The sequence below is a fragment of the Pollachius pollachius genome (genome assembly GCF_949987615.1).
Source record: "Pollachius pollachius genome assembly, chromosome: 12".
Lineage (NCBI taxonomy): Eukaryota > Metazoa > Chordata > Actinopteri > Gadiformes > Gadidae > Pollachius > Pollachius pollachius.
Window position 1 is genome coordinate 9,342,769 of NC_136945.1, and position 21,913 is coordinate 9,364,681.

General features: G+C 45.7%; 1 protein-coding gene across 1 annotated transcript in view; it reads right to left on the minus strand.

Moving 5' to 3' along the window:
* Positions 1 to 21,709, minus strand: part of gli1 (GLI family zinc finger 1) — a 45,161-nt gene extending 23,452 nt beyond the window's left edge. Inside the window, exon 1 of the mRNA XM_079748171.1 lies at positions 21,397 to 21,709. The gene's annotated coding sequence lies outside the window, so the exon portion shown is untranslated. The remainder of the gene's footprint in view (positions 1 to 21,396) is intronic.
* Between the last annotated feature and the right edge of the window lie 204 nt (positions 21,710 to 21,913).

The following is a 21,913-nucleotide window of genomic DNA, read 5'->3' on the forward strand; positions in this document are numbered from 1 at the left end:
GAGAGAGAGGGAGAGAGAGAGAGAGAGAGAGAGAGAGAGAGAGAGAGAGAGAGAGAGGACCTATTGTTGAAAGGCAATTTCTTACTGTATTGTCTGGCTTGATCAATGCAGCGTTATTGGGCACACCCACTAACCCTTCACCCACTAACTCTGTAAGGGTTAATAGGTGGAGGAGGTAGCAGGTGTTACAGTGGTCAGCAATAACCATGCATTACTATTGGCTAAGCTATGCTTAGCTAACTATATAGCTAAGCATTAGCCACGTGTAGAATCAGGAGCCGTAGAATACTTTTTAATTCCGGAAGAAAATTTGGATCGGGGTAAAACTTTGTATTTGTGTAGAAGGTCAAACCAAACATGCACTTGGTGCTCTGAAGCATATTAAGAAGCCCCCACAGCCAATGATGTCATGAATGTTTGATATGATGTAGTGAGTTGCATTTAGTTATGTGTTCTGTAATGTGTTACCCTTGTGCAGTATTGTAGTGCATCTCTTTTGATCCGGGGCACTATACTTGTTGTTACGTGTGTTACAGAGAGAGAGGGGGACTCAAGCCTGTGTGTGGCATTTACAACCCTCTTTCCATTTGAACTGAGAGGAGGAAAATAAAAGCCAGTAGGCTGAAACAGAGAGAGAGAGAGAGAGAGAGAGAGAGAGATAGAGAAGAATAGAGCGAATGCAGAGAAGGCGCGAGGAAGAGGGACATAGAGTAAGGGAACGAAAGCGGGGGGAAAACTGGGGGAGAAGGAGTGAAAAACTGGAGAGGGGGAAAAAAGGGAGAGAATTAGAGATAGATAGAGAAAGCATTGAAAGAGCTCTGTAGGCCAGTGGTGCTATGGTTGAGCAGTCCTTTAGACTGATGGGAATGAGAGAGAGAGAGAGAGAGAGAGAGAGAGAGAGAGAGGGCCTATTGTTGAAAGGCAATTTCTTACTGTATTGTCTGACTTGATCAATGCAGCGTTATTGGGCACACCCACTAACCCTACACCCACTAACTCTGTAAGGGTTAATAGGTGGAGGAGGTAGCAGGTGTTACAGTGGTCAGCAATAACCATGCATTACTATTGGCTAAGCTATGCTTAGCTAACTATATAGCTAAGCATTAGCCACGTGTAGAATCAGGAGCCGTAGAATACTTTTTAATTCCGGAAGAAAATTTGAATCGGGGTAAAACTTTGTATTTGTGTAGAAGGTCAAACCAAACATGCACTTGGTGCTCTGAAGCATATTAAGAAGCCCCCACAGCCAATGATGTCATGAATGTTTGATATGATGTAGTGAGTTGCATTAAGTTATGTGTTCTGTAATGTGTTACCCTTGCGCAGTATTGAAGTGCATCTCATTTGATCTGGGGCACTATACTTGTTGTTACGTGTGTTGCTGAGGACTGGTACAGCGGATTAGTATTCCTTCCCACACACTACCACATAACCGCAAAAGAGGAATACAAAAAAGTTAGAAAGCAGAAGTGAATAAAAAGAGCGGGAGAGAGAGAGAGAGAAGAGAGAGAGAGAGACCGAGTGAGAGAGGAGAGAAGAAAAAGAAAATCCACCTGTGAGACAAAAAAAAAAAATCTCTTTGGGTCACCAGACATTTCCTATTCATTAGCGGTTATAAAAGCCTGACAAAGAGAGGGCTACCACCCTTCATCTGCCTCTTCACTCTCTCTTACGCTCTCTCTCTCTCTCCCTCTTGCTCTCCTCTTGGCTGCTGGAGAGGAGGAGAGTGGGGAATCATTTCAGGAGGGGTTGAAAAGGTTAAAGTCTAGCAGAGGGCCTGAAGATGCTGCGTCTGCCAGGGGCACCTGAAGAGGGGCAAACATTTACCGGTTAAGAAAAGAACCAGAAGGGAGAGAAGAGTGGGTGCGGGGGGGACAAGCGATCAACAGCCTGCCCCCAAGAGCTACAGGGGCCACGCTGAGTGGCTAGTGTAGGGCCCTTGGGGAGTTTGTCTTGTAATTGAGTCAATTGTTGACCCCCCCCCCCCCCCGTTCAGCTCGCCTTGACGATCCCTGGGATGGGAAAAGCCTGCAGAATGATAAATGTTCTCCATCTCTCTCTTTCAAAACCTCCTCTCTCCCTCTCTCTCTTGAGTTCCCCCCCTTCTCTCTCTCACTCTCTCTCTCTCTCTCTCTCTCTCTCTCTCTCTCTCTCTCTCTCACTCTCTCTCTTTTAAACACACACCCTCACATAGTAACACTCACTCTTGTTCTCTGTCTCCTTCTTTCTCTATTGCTCGTACACATTATTTTTCCCCAACTTCCATCCATCCATCCGTCCGTCCCTCCATCCATTCTGTATTCCCCCTGTGTGTGTGTGTGTGTCTCTCTCTCTCTTGCTCTGTATTGTCTCTGAGGGGTTAATTGTTCCGCCGGTCAAAGGCAATGATTTAGGGACGGCTGTTTGTATGTGGTATGTGGTATGTGTGTGTGTGTGTGTGTGTGTGTGTGAGAGAGAGAGAGAGAGAGAGAGAGAGCTAGTGTGTGTAAGGGAGGCAGGGGGGATCCGTTCAGGGATCTGCTGAGGCTTACAATCTTTTCACCCCCAAATCCCCCCCCCCCAGCGCCCCCTGTCCCCTCCTACCCCCTCTTTCTAGACTCTGCTCCGTTCTGCATTCGCCTCCTTTTTTTCTCGCTCTCTCATCCCCCCCTTTTGTTTGCACCGTGGGACGAATGTTGATCGCTGGCCTCTCCTCTACCTCCGACACACTCAACCCACTCGCTCTCTCTCTCTCTCTCTCTCTCTCGCTCCCTCTTTCTCTCTATCTCTCTCTCTCGCTCTCTCTGTGTCTATCACCCTCTTTCTCTCTCTCTCTCTCTCTCTCTCTCTCTCTCTCTCTCTCGCTCTCTCTGTGTCTATCACCCTCCCTCTCTCTCTCTCTCTCGCTCTCTCTGTGTCTATTACCCTCTCTCTCTCTCTCTCTCTCTCTCTCTCTCTCTCTCTCTCGCTCTCTCGCTCTCCTCTCTCTCTCTCTCTCTCTCTCTCTCTCTCTCTCTCTCTCTCTCTCTCTCTAGGTTGGGGAGGGGGTTGGTGGTGGTGAGTATTTGTCACTACCATTAGAATCAGACCAAATGTCTCCTCCAACAGGCAGCGGAAGCCATGATTGAGAGACGAAGGAAGACGGGAGAAGGGGCAGCAGGGGAGAAGAAGAGGTGTGCAGGGAAAGTAAGAGAGAGAGCATGGGCGCTACGCAAAGACGACGGTTCAGAAAGAGAGCGGAAGGGTCCAGTGTGCGGGATAAGAGGATAGAAGGGGACACTTTCTGTTGGCAAGGGAGATCACTTTTAAACGGCTCCTTCATTGGAGAAGTCTTTGTTTGCACAAGAGCTCTGCCCGCTCCGTGTCCCATTGTGCCGCCGGGCTCATCCCACGGGACAGTGTGTCACAGAGGAGCCCCTGCCAGGCTGCCGAGAAACTGTTGTCACCTTTTCACTCGACCACTCATTAAGGGCTCCCATCCCAAGTGGCTCCCATCCCAAGTCTCGCTAAAGCACCCCCAAACGTAACCAAAGCAGAAACAAAAGGTTACAGTCATACACAATACATCCCCCCCCCCCCCCCCCATAACCATCCCATGCAGCCAACGTCCTCACCAGAGACCACCACACCAAACGGAGACACTTCACCCTGCACATCCACCATTTCCTCCCCCGGGTCTGTAGTACGATGGCCCCATGCCCGCACATTTGTCCCCTTTCTTCTCAACACCCCGGCCGCGGCCCTGGCCTGCCCTGCCCTATAGCCTGCTGCTGGCGTCACATGCAGCCGGCCGGACAGACAGACACACTCCTTAATTCCTTATGTGGGCTTCAAACAAGCCGTCGCCAAGCCACGAGAGAGAGAGAGAGAGAGAGAGAAGAGAGAGAGAGAGAGAGAGAGAGAGAGAGAGAGAGAGAGAGAGAGAGAGAGAGAGAGAGAGAGAGAGAGAGAGAGAGAGAGAGAGAGAGAGAGAGAGAGAGAGAGAGAGAGAGAGAGAGAGAGAGAGAGAGAGAGAGAGAGAGAGAGAGAGACCAATAGGCATCCAATGTTCTTCTGGAAGGTTGTTTGTGTGAGAAGAGCTCTTTGTAGTTTAGGCCAGAATTCTTTTTGTGACATTTCACACCTAGTCATGCGCGTTTGTCTTCTTTCGCACAGAAAAGAAAAAAAAAAAATCCTCGAGGCATACTTTCTACTCTACGTAAATCTGTTTCATCATCCTTAAAAGGTAAAGCTAAATGTTCCTGAGCGATCATAGAGATTGCGGAATAGCCACAAACTAGCTCCGGGAACCTTCAAGCTACGCATTTTGCTAATTGCCACGATGCAACCATAGTATGGATGAACAGGTAAAAAAAGCCGACCAGTATGCCAACTGATGCAAACCTCATATTTGGAAATCTTAAAAGCAATCGGGCGAATGCTGCAAACTCATGGATTTGTGTTGGGGGCCAGTACACAAGGCAATATAGAAACCCACATGTTTTCTTGTTCTATTTTGTGTGTACGTACATGTCAGTGTGTGTGTGAAAGGGAAACAATCCCCTTATTTGCTGTAAATGTAGAAAGGAGAGAAGTCTAGATCGGTCCCTCCCCTCCTCTCTCTCTCTCTCTCTCTCTCTCTCTCTCTCTCTCTCTCTCTCTCTCTGCCTGACACTCAACCCACCCTCTCCATTTGCGGATCTGCTCGTGTGGTGTTTGTTAGGAAATCCTGAGCAAACCGCGGCTGTTTGTCCTCTCTTTGTCAATGAGCGGTGTTTATAGACTTGTACTATTGACAATCGCACGACTTCACTTGGCCTCTCACAGGCGGGATAACACTGTGCAAATATGTGCATGTACACACGCAATCACAACCGTGCCGTTGAGAAACACACCCACCACCACAACCCTCCGGAACGGCCTGCGTCACGAAAAGCAGACAGAAAAAGGGGGAAAGAAATCTAGCCATAACATATATGACATTGAAAACTGCCAATTGAATGTGAATTTGCATCAACAATTCTGCGCTGTTCTGGAGGCATGGGGGGTAGGAAAATATACAACACTCAGACGTCGCAGGGGGGAAGCAGCAGTGAGGAGTATTGTTCACACGCCGTCGTGAGCGAGCTGCACACAGGAGCACGTGGCCGATGTGACGGTGCGGTGTCGGCAAGCTGTAATGAACCGCCTCGGTCACACTTCAGGCTGGAGCAGCATTTGTTTCAGTGCTTGCACCTTCGGGATGATGGTGGAGGAGGAGGAGGAGGAGGAGGAGGAGGAGGAGGAGGAGGAGAGATGCCTATGTCCAACAAGAGACAGATGGATCCACATAGACATGCAGAGGAGAAGAGACAGGGGGAGAAGCAGAGGAAGAGAGAGAGAGAGAGAGAGAGAGAGAGAGAGAGAGAGAGAGAGAGAGAGAGAGAGAGAAAGAGAGCGCACACTGCAGGTACAGAGTGAGAGTAACCCATGTGTCAGCAGCAGAGGGGTGGGACCCATCAGGGGTCTGTCAGCACAATGGACCCCCGACCGTGCCCAAGACCCCTAATACCCATGCTCCCATTTCACACATCCTTTCAAAGCACCCATATACGCACCCTCCCACAAACTCTAGCCTGCCCCCAACTCACCAAGCCGCTATCACAGTAGTCAACACCTCCACCTCTACCTCCACTACACCCTCCCTTTCCATCAACCCCCCCCCGCTACCAGCCCCACCAAACATAAGAGTCTGACCACCTCCACCTCTGCCTTCATTACACCCCTCCCCCCAAGCCATCTAGCTCATCGACCAATTCAACAAGCCCCTTTTACGCAGCCCGTTCAAAGCGGGAATGTTGTTCTGCCTCGCCTTCTGTATTAAACGTATAAAACATCAGCGACATTGCTTGTGTTTGAAGAGTGGTACGATTGTGCACAGCTTGCAAAAGCAGCCCAACGATCAGTTTCACCTGCCATTATTATTGAGAAGCAACGTTCGCGTATCACAGACTAGTGTGACGTATCTTCTACGTCACACTAGTCTGTTGTGGTACAGACTAGTGTGATCCGGAACACCGGCATGATGTGTACAAGCATAACATTGGCTGTGTTTGGTTCTGTGTTAAGAAGCAAAGCCGGCATAATGACGGATCATCTTCACTGCAATATTAGGGCGTCTTTGGGTAAAAGGGGCTACAGTCATTACACTCACCACTCCACCTCCACTACACCCTCGACATCCATCTCCCCCTCCCCCCAAAATCAGTCTCACCACCTCCACCTCCACCTCCCCCTCACCCCTGTTAGCAGCCAACAGATAGACAATGGCGAGAAAGACCCCAGCTACAGCTGTGTCAGTGTATGTGTGTGGGTGGGGGGGGGTGGGGGGGGGGCATGTAGCTGAAACAGGGGCCATCAGGGGCCATCAGGGCACCTTGTCTCTGTGTATTGGAAGACAATGGCCCCCATGTGAGGAACAGTAACGCTCACTTCCTCCGTCCTGGCAGGGAGCGGGCTGAGAACGGTGGTGCTTCCAGTGTCGGTGGTAAATGGGTCATTATCATGATCTAAGGTGAAGTGTGGAGCAGATAATGAGACAATGCTGCCCATCACAGTGCCTGGGGAGGGACGGCCTTGGTCGCCAATCAAACGTGGTTAAGGAGAACCATGGGGGGGGAGGGCCGAGTCAGGAAACAACCATTTGGAATGGAAGAAATTACAAATGAATGCACCATTCAATGGCAGTGATATATGACGTCCAATGGCAATGCGCACTAAGAGTTATAGATGCCATATGTTTTAGATATGAGCAGATAAGAGCACTTAATTAGGATTGAATGTGTTCCAGAGAGTTGGCTACCGAACATCCAACCAAATGATTTCAGAGTGGTTATGTTGGAGATGGATCCGCAGTGAGATCTCGCCTCCAAACTTCTCAGGCCCTTTTTTACTCTGGCAGAAGAGAGCATCAAGTGTAAAGAAGTAATCCTTTGGAGTAGCAAACCCAATGAAATATATCCCTACATCCTATGCAGTTCCAGGGAAGTTCTGGCCCAGTCCCAAACATGGGAAGTCCTGCGATGAAGGCCGAGCTTTGTGGAGCGGGGCGTGAGGGAAAACGCACAGCGGTAGGTAGGTAACCTGGTAACCATTTGCATTAGCCAAAACTACTAAATATTCTGCTTAGAGGAGACTGTTGGCAAATATGATTTGTTTTTGTTTGTTTGTTATACTGTGAACTGCATTTTTCTTCTTAAAAAAACATGCCAATTAAATGTTACGTTGAACGATATCAAAGATGGAGAAGAGCGAATGCCAAGAAGAACACACGGAAAAAGAGAGTTATTTAGCGAATATAAAGAGCTTATTATTTTGAGGAATAAATTGAACACCTTAGCTCCCCGGTTCAACCAAAGGGCCCTCATACAAGCGGAGCCTCTATGGCCCTGGGAGAGAGGGCTCGCTCCCTGCACCCGAGGCCTTAGCTGCATTAGCATGCTAACAAACCCCCCTACTCCCCCCTGTCCTTTGATTGTCTTGATTTAGCTTAGCTTCACACTAGCCCTCTCAAGCAGGCTGCTGGCCGCCACTCAAGCACAGCCCTCTGCTCTCCTTTTTTGTGTACAAGGCCCTTTAGAGGCAGGCTGGTTGCTAGACAATGTGCTTGGTTATGTGGGTTATGTAAAGACCCTCCTGCCACACAAAAGCCAATGCGGGCGCCTGTTATGTGCGGCTCTTCAGTAACCGGGGCTCAGTTAGCAGAAGAGCTGTGGCGCTTGCCACCGCGGCCCGTTTGCTCTTTAATGTGTTTACCGAGAGGAGGGCGGATGAGAGCAGAGGGACGAGGAAAGGAGGGGAAAAACAATCAGATCGGCCAAACATGTCAATTACCTTCTGCTCTCCAACCGCCTCTCAGCTGAGGTTAAAACAACTCCCTTGTTGACCAGTTAGTATATTAGACAAGGTTTTGTGTGTGTGTGTTTGAAAGTGTGTGTGTTTGTTTGTTTCAATGTGTGTGTGTATTTATGTGTTTGTTTCAATGTGTGTGTGTGTGTGTGTGTGTGTGTGTGTGTGTGTGTGTGTGCGCCACGATGCACACAGGCGACAGATAAAGAGTAAAAGCCCTCCAGCCAATAGTGCGGTGGTAAACCGCCACCTCAGACACACCGCTAGTGGACTCAGCGACGGGCCTGTGGCCAGAGGGGGTCAATGCAAGCCCCTGTGTGTAATGGGCCCATCTAAAAGGCGCTCGGGCCTGCTTACACAGAAGTACATCCACACATATGCATAGTATATGCCCCACATATAACATCAAAACAATGTGTGTATGTGTGTGTGTTTGTTAATTGGATTATACATGTGGAGGATTCATTGCGTTGATAAAATATACCTACACATCATTATAGAACAGCACATTTATGGAACGCTTGTATTTTATCTGCATGCAAACTTGATACATTCAAATTTATTTGGACGTGCACTAATGAATAACACTGCAGATATTTGCTGTAAGTGAGCTGTTTATTTCCGCTGTAATGGGAGCCAGTTCTTGTTTTGCAGGGTTAAACATACACACAATGTCACTGAGATTAAACACATAAACTACAAGGTTTTGAGTAACGGAAGGAGAACACTGCTTCACTCATTCATAAAATGTCATGATGTTACAAACAATTAGTTTGGAACAACATAAATCTACAGATGTTTATGCACACACACTCTCACACACACACACACACACACACACACACACACACACACACAAACACACACACACTAACACACACACGCACACACACACACACACACACACACACACACACACACACACACACAAAGAGACACAAACGCAGGCCCACATACATACAAATATATACACAACCTGACATAGAAGATTACACAGAGGAAGAATTTCGCCTGCACCTCACACACACTCAGGAGCAAGCTGCAGCACGGGCTGGCTGTTTGAGGGACAGACGAGTCTGCTTCCCCCAGGAAGGCAGGGTGAGAGCTGGGGAACTCTGGGTCAACCGGCCAACCGCCACAAGGAAAAACACTTCAACCACCGTCAGCTGGAGTGACACGCAGAGAATACGTGTGGGATAACGATGACCCAATTGCTATGTATGCTGCAATATATATATATATACAAACACAGACACACACACAACCACACACACTTATTTTTGCTGAAATATTTTTCTGGTGGTTGAGTACCCTTTCATATCCCAGCAAAATGTCAACAGAAAAAAAAATGCACAACAAATGTAGATCGGTCCAGAGTAGATTGAGGTGGAAGTACCTCAATCTGATACAAATATTGTGCTGGCTAATTCCAGCATTTTATACCATGTGTGATTTTTTCACACTGTCCCTTCTCTCAAATAAACAAAATGGTTATATACCGTAATGATACATATATAACAACGAAAGATAGAACTATGAATCCATCTTATGTTATGATATATTTTCCCAGGTCCTAGAGTCTTAGATTACCTCAACACACATGACTAGGTACTGAGAAACCAAACTACATGCATTCCAACGAGTGACCTCAAGGCTGCTCCTCACCACTGTGGTGGGATGTTAATGACAGCTAGCATGGGTCAAACATGCTCAGTGACTGGGATATAAAATAAAAAAAAAAGCTTTGCTCGGGGCTGATATTGAACGACGACGTCTGAGTACAGAATAGAATGCGTCATGTTCCCTCACCGTGTAGGCTAACCATGCAACCACATAAAACCTGCCCCGCTCAGCCACGCACAAACACACGCATACACACACAGCAAACACACATGGCAACATGGTAACAAACGTGCGCAACCTCAACACAAACGTGTGCGCGTCGCTCATCACCTTCTCTGCTCCGCAGCTGTGAGAGAGGAAGTCAACACAGAGCCGCTAGGGGAAGGGACACCAGCTCCATGGGTCTAGACGATGTCCTTTCAAATCTTTTCCAAGAGATAGTTCTCTCCAAAGTGCAAATGAGGCCTCGGGTTCGGCCTCCTCAAACACTGAGCTTTTGGTGAGGAGGACACCCCGTTAGGAGATGGGAGAGGCAGTGGATGGACGTGGGGGGGTCTGTGGGTTGGACGTGGGGGTCTGTCATCAGCAGACTAGGCTAATGGACTACAGGTGCCAGCTTATGGGGCCGTAAACGTGCCACGAAGCGCAGCAACTGTAGGTCCCGTCACAAACACACCGAACCGGGAATGTACTGACGAAGGACGCTCGTCGGGCACTGCTGGGGAAATGATCAGGGTGTCTTGGGTGGGGGTGGTTGGGGGAGGGGGAAGCCCCCACATTGGTCCCACAGTCTGTTACTAAAGATCTAGCTTATAGCAGCATAGCATGTCTCTGATTGGGCTTCTGAGTTATGTATGTATACAGTATATATATATATGTTAACTATTTGTTTTACTTTCTGTTGAAGATATTTGGGTTTATACATAGACATTAACAACAATCAAGATGTCGTACTGGAGCCATTATCAATGAGTCAGAATTCAGGAGAAAGTTTGATTGATTTGAACCCATTCAACTCAATGGCAGCAATGAACACTCAGGCAATATTCTTAACACACACACACACACAAACGCATCGAGCCAATGGAGATTCATCCAATCCTCTGTTTCTACACATTTACACGACACTGCCTTTCTTTTGAACACCTGTCGTTCTTCATTGTAGTAGCAGGTGGACTGCCCTTGTTGTAGAGAGAGAGAGAGAGAGAGAGAGAGAGAGAGAGAGAGAGAGAGAGAGATCGAGAGAGAGAGATGAGTGCAGAGAAGGGGGAAAAAAAAGCATCAAGAAATCCAAAAGAAAGAGAGGAGGAAGAAAAGGGGGAGGAGAAGAGGAGGAGGAGAGGACTACATTCAGGAGGACCTGAATCAACAACCACAACAACAGCTGGGAGGGCCACAGGGCCATCAGAACATGTGTCTCCTACATGCATGATAAGTGCATGAGCACGTCCCTCCCAGTGTGGGAACTAAAGAATTCACATTCATTCGATTTTTTTGTGAACAAACCTCACAAAGTGCGGTTATGTAATGGGGTGGCATGCAATGGGTGGAACGGGAGTAGGAAACGGTCCAAAGGCTGAATATTCTTCCTTCTGTTAATATTCTTCCTTCCTACACACAGAATGTATGATATTGGATGATTTGATATAGGTCAAGTCCATGACAGTATTTTATGTATTTGATGCATTATAAGAGCAGGAAAAGGGTGATTAGACACGGGTAGTAGCAGCCGCAGTAGCTTGGATACAATACAAACCAAAACCCAGACTGCATTCTCGGGCTGTGTTAAGATTACAAGCCATAACCTTTTTTTTGTTACTTATCTAACTTTGCGAGACAGATTAGTGGGGTTTTTATGGGTCAATGAACAGCACACATCACATGAAACCCGGTTCTTATGTTAAAAAAATCAAAAAATCCCTGATCTGATCATTGGCCATGTGACTGCAATATGCAAAAAAAAATAAAAAGATCTGAATGGAGCATTAAACAAGCCTGTAATGTATACACGTCCGGAGTGACGTGGAGAACATGAGAGGAAAGGCTGGCCTTGTTCTCAAACCAAAGCCTGGGCAGACGACAGCAGATGGACTACTAAAAGACACAGCATGCCTCTCTCCCACACTCTCTCTGTCTTTCTCTCTTTGTGTCTGTATGTCTATTCGTGTGTGTGTGTGTGTGTGTGTGTGTGTGTGTTTGTATACAAATGTGTTAAATTAATTTGGCTTCATCTGTATTCCTGTCTGTATCAATCAAAATTAATTAATTATAAGTGTAGCAGCTTAGTAGAAGTAGTAGGTTGCATCAACAACCACACTTTGTGTAGCCAAATAAACACGGCCCTACAGCGTGGTCTCCACTACTTCTCCTCAGAGGAAACACGCCGCGTGTTGCCCATGCCACGACACACACTAAAGTCCCATGTGTCCGTCTTTACTAGCAGGCTCCTCGTTGGTTATGGGCTGGCAGGAAATGAAGGCCCTCCTTCTTGTAATTAATAGGTACAATTATGTAATTGAGGAGGGGTCTGCAGTGCTTCTGCAATGGGGACCAGATGTCGGGCCCCCCTACTCTCTGTTGACTCTCTGTTGACTCTGTTGTGAATTCAGTTGTTCGTTTGTTCTAATCACTTACAGTGGGGTCAGCAACCGTACCAAGACCCCGGCCTGGCCCACGCAGCCACCCAGACCGTGGCCCCTACACTCAACCACCTCTTTTCTTTTTTCTTTCTCTTGTAAATAAAGATTTAATGGCTTACCAGTCTGCCAATAACCGTAATGCCTTCAGAGGGATTTATCTCGCGGAGAAGCGAGGCAGCAAATCTGGAGGGAACAGACTAGCCAGGGTAGCATGCTAGCTACACTAAGAACTAAGGTTTTTTCAAGGGGGGGGGGGGGGTAGGAAGGAAGGAAAGTTAAAGCATTGATTTACCGAATGATGCCAGATATACTATGTTTTGGCTTGCTTATCCACCATTAGTATGATGTGTGTATGTATGTGTGTTTGCTTGTGTGTGTATATGTGCGTGTGTATGTGTGCTTGTGTGTGTGAAACCGGTGTTTGTGTGTGTGTATGCATGCGTAAAAATGTGTGTGTGCTAATCCAGTAGTGAATATGCATGTGTGTGTGCATGCTTGTATGTGTCTGTGGATGCTTGTGTGTGTGTGTGTGTGTGTGTGTGTGTGTGTGTGTGTGTTGCTAAACCACAGCGGTGGTCGGTGAAGCAACCGTTGTGAGAGTTTTAACTTTTGATTTTGGCAGCCCTGCGCCAGCTGGTTTACATGCAGCTGATGTCATTCCTGTCCGTGTTGCTGAGACCAAGGGGAACCTCCATGTTTCAACAAGCACAGACCCACCAACGCTTTAATGTAATGCTACATTGGAAAAGCCATTAGAAAATACAGGCCACCTTTATGTTATATGATAAAAAAAATGCGCTAACATGATTGATTTGAATTTTAGATCATTTTAATTAAAGTAGAGAATTGATTTACAGTTAACCAAAAATTGCTTTGCTACTAAAAATCAATGTACTACATTTAATGAATTCTATTCATATTTTATCTTTAATAAAAAGTAAGAAAAAAGTAACTCTTATGTATTTCCCAAAATAAAGTAATTATTTACAATGAATTTCAAGATTATAAACAGAGAGTTTGAGGGGCCTAAACAGCTAGCTCAAAGCAGGCTATTGGATGTACCATGTGAAAACGGCCTGGTGAGTGAGCTGCTCTCTGTCCGGTGGAAACGTGAATCCATGTGAAGGCTAAGCAGGGCCCAGATCCTTCTCCTGTTGAGCAAAACAAACAGCGAGTGTGCTGGCACGGAGGAGAGAGAAGAGGCAGCCGCACTGGGTCTTATCAGATCCAAAGGCCTTGGTTAAAGGTTTGGAGTCTGGCGGCCATGTTGTGTGTCGTTGACGTTAAACCCAACTGGTAGAAAGTTATACACAATATACATCAAGCAGATCTAGATTTTTAGGGAGTATAAAGTGTACTATCGTTTTTGTGTGTTTTATTTTTTTAAGGTTTACACACTTAAATAAAAATTTGAACATGGGACACTGAATGAAACTAAGTCAAAGAGTGAGAAAAGAAAAAGCAACCTAGGAGTATGGTAAAGTTGTGGAAGGCTGTACTGGGCAGTAAGTCAGCCAGTCAGCCAGCTAGCGAGCCAGCCAGCCAGTCAGTAGGGACAGTGGAGCTGTAAATGTGTTCCAGCAGGAAAAGCTAGGCTGAAGTCTGGAGCCGGCAACTTTCCCCTGCTGCATCTAGCGCAACTCCCTCCCTCCTTCCCCACTCCCCCCATCCCTCCCTCCCTCGCCGTAGCCCACCCAAGAAGCAGCCCATGGGCATAAATTTGAGAGCCTGACTCAGTGCGGATTTAAAACAATCTGCATCTCTCTCTCTCTCTCTCTCTCTCTCTCTCTCTCTCTCTCTCTCTCTCTCTCTCTCTCTCTCTCCCTCTCTCTCTCTTTCCCTCATTCTCGCTGTCTTTTCTCCCATTCCTTACTCCTATTCTTGCTATGAAAAAAAAGTCTCTCTCTCTCTCTCTCTCTCTCTCTCTCTCTCTCTCTCACTCTCTCTTTTCTCCCATTCCTTTTCAGTCAATACCCACGGTTATGAGGGATCAAATATTTCATTCTTGGTTCGTGCCAATAATATTATTTTCACAAATACTTGATTTGATTTGTCTTTGCAAAGGCTGTAGCAAATAGGCATTAGCTGTATTTTAGTGTGGAAATGTGGGCTGCGTTGACTTGTTTTCTGAAAGCTGCTGGCCCAAACACAGTCATTACAATTTGAAAGAATGGTAGCAGCTTGTCCCAAAGCATGGTTTGTAAAAAAGGATATTGCTCTCCAGAAAGGAACTGAGCGCATTGTAATGATTTCAGCTCAAGGACAATTATTAGTTTCCATGTCTTTGTAATTTATGGCCGTGGACCACATGGAACATTACAATAAATAATATTTAAAGCTTCAGAAAATGACACAAACGACAGAAGGGACAGTTACTGTGGTACAAGATGTTTCTACTCAAAGTAAAACCAAATATTGATTTGATGCCAATTAGAAGAAGTAAAAATAAAGCAAAACTCAATCTCTAATTCGAAAACAATTTCTATGACTTTTCTGAATGGGACCACCAGTTTAGTTAGTACATTGAATGTATTCATTTACAGTAAATGTATACACCAAAAAACATATTTGTAGATTGCAGAGTTCAGGGACATGACTTGGAAGTTAGGTAAGTTTAGTTGGAATACAACTTACTTGTTAACATGCATATCACGCATTGCGGTTGTAAATATTAGTCCTGTTTTTTTGACTGTGGAAGCAGTTACCTCTGACCTACGGTGGATTCATGTCAGTGTATCAGTGACGAGCTGCCCACATTTGGCCTGCAGTGGTTGTAAGTCATCTGCAAGTGTGTGTGTGTTTGTGATCCTCAGCTATGTATGTACTGCTTTCCTGTTGTGACATCTGATTTGGCTAACATGACGCTGACAAGTGGCCTTTCAACCACCCTGATTGACAAAAACGACTTTCAAAGAGAGGGAGTGTGAAGCAACGCGTCAATTTAGCAGAGGACAGGGAAGGATGGGACATCTTTATGCAAACAAAAGACACCCCAACTAGTGATTAAGACCAGAAATAGCATTGCCGGCCCCTTTAACAACACATGCGTGTGTTAGACTACTAGTTTAGCATGAACGGTGCCGTGTTACATGGTTTCTGTAGTTGTCTACTCAAGGGTTAAGGGTTGGGTGTGGAACTATAGTTCCAGCTTGGCCAGCACATGTGTCCGTTCCAAAAAGGTTTTTTTTTTTTTAAATCTCATCTCAGATAAGGAGAGTTGTTGTTGAGAAGGCTTGTCATCAACACACAGTCAGCATATCTCTCTGATCTCGTTCTCCTTGAAAATATTTCTCTCTGGTGCTCACCACTTCCCTCCCTCTTGGCGGCTTCTCTTTGCTTACTTTCAGTTTTTTTTCCTGCTTGATGTAAATGGAAATTAGAAGAAATGATTGCAACCATTTAACTCTATGCGTACCGATAAAACTGTTTCATATTTATTTAAGATACCTAATAAGACCTTCTATGAGAAACAAATCATTGTGAACGAAGAATACCATTAAAGTGCAGCCTTGTTGGCTGTAAACAAGTTGCATTCAGGGGCTGGTGTTTGAAAGATTAAACCCAATTGTGTTGCCCAAATTCACTTTTTCCCCAAATACCCTCGACTGCACTCAAAGCCGTCGCACACAGCTGCTTTCACGTTTTTCACCCGCTAACACATTCAAACCAGTGCACCTCATCACCTGTGTGATCTCAGGGCGGCCGGCCAAGTGTGCGGTCCTAATTGGCGCGAGAGAGAGCAGTGGCTTACACCGAGGAGGACAGTCCGACAGTCACAGCGCTGCAATTACACGGACGATGACGCCGCCCTAACGCACCGCCGCCATGGCAACCGGGGGAAATAATAAACACCGCCTCCTCTTCAATCTCTGCCTGCCAAAGGGGACGACACCATGTGAGTCATCCACTGTGGAGAACACACACATCGAGACACACACACACACACACACACACACATTCTCTTAACAATGCGGGTGCCCTCATTGAAATGACCAAGTGAGAACATGCACCACACAAAGACAGACACACACACACACACACACACACACACACACACACACACACACACAGACACACACACTGTACTTTATAACCTTGTTGCACATGCATTAACGTAGATATTGATTAAAATATTGTAAAGAAGTTTATTCAGTTATTCTTTGGTCGTCCACATTTTATGGAGAAGTGCAATACTAGCGACAACCACTCACTTATTGAACCATCTTATCAGCCAACTGTTACCAAACTGAATAAGGGCACTGAGTGTGATGTTGGAAAACGGAAAAAAACAACAGCACAAAGACCTGTTCTTTTATCCTCAGCGCTACTCACACAAACAAGACACACACGCACACACAAACACACATGGCACCCAACCACACACACACACACACACACACAAACACACACACACACAAACACAAACACACACCCACACACACACACACACACACAAACACACACCCACACACACACACCCACACCACACACACACACACACACACACACACACACACACACACACACACACGTCTAGTGTTTCACCTGGCCTTTGTCAAATCTAGATGGAATCCACAGACTTCTCCATCATGTTGAGCCCCAGTCGGCTGGTCGCCTCAGTGTTGTGGACCAACCTAACCCGGCGGAGGCAGGAAATGAGCAGTGTGTGAGCAGAGCCGCTGCTGGCCCTGCATGTGAAAGCCATCGGCCGTGTTCACCTGGATCCCGTTACTACTGGTTTGATTTCTAATATTAACCACATGAGCTGACAGCGAGTCGCTCTGGCGGCCTGCCTCCGCCGTGCACGCTCCTACCCACTGAACACACACCTATGCAGTACGCACGTACACACACACACACACATACACATATACACACACACACACACACACACGCTCGCACTCTCACACAAACACACACATACACACAAACGCCTATGCATTGTGCACACAGACACCCCTACGCATATATGCATAGACACACACGTAAATATATATATATATATACAGTAAATACACACGCACATACAAATAAATTAATACACAAACCCCTACGCAGTACACACATACGCTTACCTACGCATTTATATACAGACACACATACATATATATATATACACACGCACATATGCACAGACACACACATTCACCCACACTCAAGCATATACACACTCACACACGCATACACACAGCGAAGCAAATACTATAGCGCACTAAATGCACACAAAAACAGACTTGTATGAATAACAAAAGAAAATAAATCGCCACCCTGAATCAAAGCATAGGGGGGTAGAAGGGAACGGGTGAGAGACCAGATCCACTCTGCCTGTTACTGTCAGTATCATAAACTACAAGGAACACACACACACAAACACATTCCTGGGGCATATGCCTGGGCGCTAACATGAACGTGCATACCAAGCCTTAACGAATACTGAACACATGCTAGCGACAACGCTAGGCCCACTGATGACTGGATGTCGCGTATTACTCCGTCTCATCTCCTTCAGCCTTACCGCCGGGTCAAGACGGCTTATAAACATTCAGATTCAATTCGTAGTATCTTTTTGTAAACACCTTGCTGAAATTTAATGTGCCTTACTTAAATCCCCTGATGATGATTATCGTGTCTTTAAAAGAAAGGTTAAGTGAATTTAATAATGTTGATTGACGGTGTATGTTAATTTCAACACAATTTTAAATACAAAAAAGTATGGTTAACACCTTATAATTTAATATAGGTTTTTATAATTACACACATTGAACCACATTTCACCCATTGTATTATCACAGAAATAAAACTTTACCCGCCTTTGTATCTGGATTTATCAGATGCCTTATTCCTTTGGTTATACATAACCTTTTCCAACGCTCCCTCTGCTCTGGGGAATTTCTTGTGAGCTTCATTTCTCCATAGCCATTATTTTCATTGCTGTCCCCTGCCACTGTTGTGACCCCTTCTCAGTATGGATTTAAATATAACCCTAAAAGACGATTTTCCGAATATTCGTCATGAATGTCACATTTCTCTATTGGATTGTGGGTGCCCTACGCTTGCTCTCATTGAGTGCTTTCAAACGCCTAATGCCTTTGCCCTCTGGTGTCAAACATCCATTTTGTGTAGCCCTGTGTCCCACCCCCCAGGATCATTCCATGGATTCCCCCGAACATCCCCTTATGTTTTACTAGAGGGCCTCACCGTGGCCCATTGAATGAAATCATTAGGGCAACAAGGGGCTTGTCACGAGGGCTGACTTTGGCATCTCCACCGGATAGATGTTAGTCATTTAGTCAAGTGAAAATAATCCCGATAGTCAAACAATTTGTGATGAGTCGCCAACCACCTTTGTGGTTTAACAATGTTTTGTTGTTCTTCAGGCTAAATGACACCAAACGAAATAAAATGATCTCACCGATGGTCTGTCGTAGTTAGTCTACTGTTTGTGAAGACGACAATACGACAATTGATTGGGGGAACTCGGATCTGATTCACACTGAGGGGATGTTTCAAAGGGACATTTGATTCAGTAACATTAATTCATGGCAAACCAAAACAATGACTTCTAATTTAAAAACTGAAAATCCAAGCGAGATGAATTAAAAAACTTCAAAACCTACGCCGGGGGTAACAGAGAGAGGGACAGTGGCATGAAGCGTGTCCATGTGTTATACATGTCATGTTCGTTGCTCTACGTGTGTACACTGTACACTGTGTGTACACTACACTGTAACCTGCGTGTGCCTGCGCTGCGTGTGTGTGTGTGTGCAATGGGTAGGCACCATTCTTGTCTGTTTTTCTTCAACAACAACAAGAAATAAATCTTCTCTTGGAGCATCTCCCCGCTTATCCCAATCTAAAGAAGGTCTTCTCCGCCCCACCAGAGCCCAGCCAGGGCATGGCTATAGCAGGGCTTTGCTGGGCCAGGCCAGGACAGGACAAGGCAGACAGACAGCTGCTATTAAACCACGATTGTTTCAGGTTCACAGGGTGTGAAAGGCCCTGATTGAGGGGCTCTGATCCCAGTGAGGGTGGTCCTTCTCTCTCTCTCTCTCTCTCTCTCTCTCTCTCTCTCTCTCTCTCTCTCTCTCTCTCTCTTTCCCTCTCTCTGTGGAAGAAAGGAAGGAGGGAGGAGGTGTTAGGGAAGAAAGAAGAGTGGAGGACGGGATTGTAAGCGTCACATCACGTGACACAAGTTCCTTGCCGAGCGGACCAAAATGGAATCTGGACAAAACCACACCACTTGTTGCTGCCTGCCTGCCACTGTGTGTGTGTGTGTGTGTGTGTGTGTGTGTGTGTGTGTGTGTGTGTGTGTGTGCGTGCGTGCGTGTGTGTGTGTATGTGTGTGTGTGTGAGGCTGAGTGCGTGGGTTTGTGTGGCACATGACTCGCAGTCCTTAATTTAAAAGCATGCATTACAAATCATTACTGGTCAATAAATCATCATTCATACCCTCAAAAATGTACTCCACAATTGGCAGGAGAGAAGCTTTTGGTTGACCATGGTGTGACGCTGAAGGAAGACCCTGCTTAAGAACCTGTTCCCATGTATCACATGGACTAGTTAAAACATTTTGAAGATATTTGGTATTGACGCTTCACCATGTATTGTTCCACCTACAGTTTACCAGTTTACAATGATCCCTCATTAAAAGAAAAGATACAGTAGTCCTTTGTTTTTCAATTGGGACATGCGCTCTGCGTGTGTGTTTCAGACTTATCTCTTTGCTCCTGACTTATCTGTGATAACCCTCTGCTGGAGTTAACCCAGCACTGGCTGTATAGGACAGTTCCTTCCTGTATATACGCTCTCTATTTGTTTAAGGGCATTCCTTATAGGGGGACCTTTTGGCCTTAACACAGAGACAGAGAGGAGGAAGCCTCCCTGCAGAGCCTTTCACCCACAGCCAAAGTGCACTTTTCTTCTGAAAAGAAGGTTCACAACTCCACCCTGACAAAAAGGAAAAGTGTTCAAGCTATATCTTCAATTGCATTCAATTCATTCTCGATGTCAAAGTCATCAGAATAGCATATATTATGTTATATATATATACATGTATTTCTGTGTGTGTGTATGACTGTGTGTGTGTGCGTGTTTGTACGTGTTTGTGTGTGTGTGTGTGTGTGTGTGTGTGTGTGTGTGTGTGTGTGTGTGTGTGTGTGTGTGAATATGAAATAGCTGCTTAGCTTGTGTGCTCAGCACTCCACTGTCAATGTAGAATAAATAAGTGTTTGGCTCTTCTATTGAGTTTGATGTTTACACTCTTCAGCGCTGGCCCACAACATGAGACAAACGGCCTAATCTTTCCACATTAACAGCTAAAGTGACCTTTAAAGAGACAATAAAATGGATTATGGTACAATTATGCAAAATGTCTGAGTATTTGCCTCTTCAGATGAAAGAAAGTAAATAAATGAAATAAAGACTATCATTTTGAAGTAGATAGGCCTATTGGACTACAGGCCTAACGCCAGTCCAAATTCGACCAAACTTGATGTGAAATCTGCTTTTAACCCGTTGATGCTCGTTAAGTGGTGGGTGTCTGCCAGAAAATCACAGTTAGAAAAATATATTGGCACCTAAAGTATTTCAGGTTACAAGAAACAGCTGTTTTCAGGCGGCGTTACGAACCTCGGAAGAACCCCCCCCCCCCCCCCCCACACACACACACACACACACACACACACACGGCGAAAATAAAATAAGCTAATATTGGCAGACAGACATCTAAAATTAGTTTCTGAAATGAAAAGTGAAGGCAAAGTCTTAAGATCAACGTTTCCTTAAGTCTGGATAGTAACATCATTATTACGAGTGTGTGTTGTCACACACGTTTATCCATCACAGACATTGATTCCGCCTGAATAGAGGAGCAGCAAGCAGTTGAATCCACAGGTTGTTATCAACCAAGTAATTTCGCCTTGCTCAGACCACAGTTGGTTCAGCTTTAGTGTGTGTTGCATTGACTGGCATCACATTGAACTCAAAATAATAGCTTCCACACTTCAGTCATTGAATCCACCGCTTAAGATGTGGTCTGGTTCATGCAGTTTGCAAATAGTTGTAATAATTTGCATGCATCTCGATAGCTTACACTGAATGCATTGCAGTCGTATAGGCTTCTACATCATAATGAACGCAGTTGAAAAATGCTACTTCTACTTATATGAATTGCGATGTTTTGAACATTTGGATGAGGCAGAAACACCGTTCAGTCGTTTCACTTGGCAAAGCGTTCTTCTTTATGCTTTCACAGCAAACTCTACAGATTAATCAATAAATGTAGCCCTACCTTATCACTTCGGCGGAAGAGTATTCTGCATTAATTCTCTGACTTCATGCCCAGTCCTCGGATGGTCTCGGAAAGTTCAGGGACTGAAGACTCAGCGTCCCGCTGGGGGTTCGAGAATTTCCAATAAAGTCTCCTCTTCTTCTCCGCGTTCTGGCGGACGCAACACAGATGGAGATGGTTCGCCCCGCGTATAAAAAGCAAGACGTTATCCCTTCCGTTAAAAGTTATTTTCCATAGTTTTCTTTAAAGCCACGTATCGTAAACAGTGACAAAATTGTATCCCATGTTCGGTTATGGAGTCCCGCAAAATCCGAAGTTGGTTCAGCCAATGCGGGAATGCGCACCCCCTTCGCCTGACTCCCTCCTCCCCTCCCTGCTGCAGTCTGTGGACCACCCCGAAACAGGAAGCTCACTTTTTGTTTTTCTTAAAAAAAAAAGAGAAGAAAAAAAGAAGACCACGCCGGTTGGGGTTTTTCTGTTCCAAGTTAATTTATTGCACACGTCATTCGAACACAGT